At 34.9% G+C, this 1,222-nt stretch overlaps 1 long non-coding RNA gene across 1 annotated transcript in view; it reads left to right on the top strand.

The window, feature by feature from the left end:
- The first annotated feature begins 139 nt into the window (after positions 1–139).
- LOC111373278 overlaps positions 140–1,222 on the top strand; it is a 1,632-nt gene continuing 549 nt past the window's right edge. Inside the window, exons 1-2 of the long non-coding RNA XR_002698930.1 lie at positions 140–285; positions 1,112–1,185. This is a non-coding gene — a long non-coding RNA (uncharacterized LOC111373278). The remainder of the gene's footprint in view (positions 286–1,111; positions 1,186–1,222) is intronic.

Raw genomic sequence — 1,222 nt, 5'->3', positions numbered from 1 at the left:
AAAAATAATGGTAGAAAAGTCAAGTATTGCAGCCAAGATGACAGCTCCAGCTTAGTGACTCACCTTGATTGCTTGAGGTGGCTGCAGCTCATGATATTCTTAATCCTTAAGTAATATGCACGACTTCAACTATTTAAAGACCACTCATTTACCTCCTAGATAATATATTAGCTCCCTGAACTCGTCCCTAAGTGATTCCAAGTGAAAAGAAGGTGAAACAGCCAAAGAGAATTAGAAGCAAGAAGCTGGAATTTCTGAACAGCTTTGTTACTCCACAGTTTTGAGGTTTGTTTCTATTATTTCTTAAGGGGTTTATGATTTCTTGAACATCTGAAGTTGTTTGTGATTAAGTTGGAGTGTTGTTAATGATGTTATGATGCCTAAATAGGGGTAATTAATGGCAAGAATTTGAAAGAAATTAATCTGGACAGAGATGAGGAATTGCTGGATTGAGTGATTTATACCTTGATTTTGGGATGATACTTAGTGTTTAACTTATATATATCAATATGAACGTTTTTATATGTAAGTAGGGAGTGTAGAAATGATTTTAATGGCCTAGGATTCTGTTGGTATCATAATAATAAAATGAAAACCGAAAACAGTCAAAGGAAAAAACTGCCTGATTTTGTGTAGTGGAAAATGGACTGTTTTTGAAGCTCCAAACACTTCATTTGTCACAATGTTATGATCTGATTATCTTCACATATATGTTATAGGTGTGTGGTAAAAGTTTGGGAATCGTTAAATATAGGTAAGGACATGAAAAAGAATTTGAAAAATGAGTGAACGGTGACAGAAACCTAGAGAACAGATTCTGTCCATTTGGGTATCTAATGTGATTTCAACATTTAGATGTCCCCTAATGAACTCTTGGGCCTAGAAAATATATCCTAAGGAATACTAGGTTTTCGAAAACAATTGGATGATGTTGACGTTCATAATCGGACTCGAGGGATAGCGAGACTTATGGGATTAGTTTATAATGCCATCGGTAACTTGAAATAATGATTTTGTCTAAATTGTTTCGGCGTGAATGGACGTATTTTGGGATTTTGTGTGTTAAGATTATTAAATGGAGGATTGTATTTAATATTAGATGACAATACAGGCAACTTTTCGACGTTGAGCGAAAAAGGGAATTGATACACACTCCATAGGAGCTTACACACATAAAGGCGAAAGGTAAGTGAAAATCCATTTGCAACTACAATGCAAGAAC

This window comes from Olea europaea, unplaced genomic scaffold, assembly GCF_002742605.1.
Source record: "Olea europaea var. sylvestris unplaced genomic scaffold, O_europaea_v1 scaffold1107, whole genome shotgun sequence".
NCBI classification, from domain to species: domain Eukaryota; kingdom Viridiplantae; phylum Streptophyta; class Magnoliopsida; order Lamiales; family Oleaceae; genus Olea; species Olea europaea.
The sequence above is the reverse complement of the archived record's forward strand: the minus strand, read 5'-3'. Positions and strand labels throughout refer to the sequence as shown.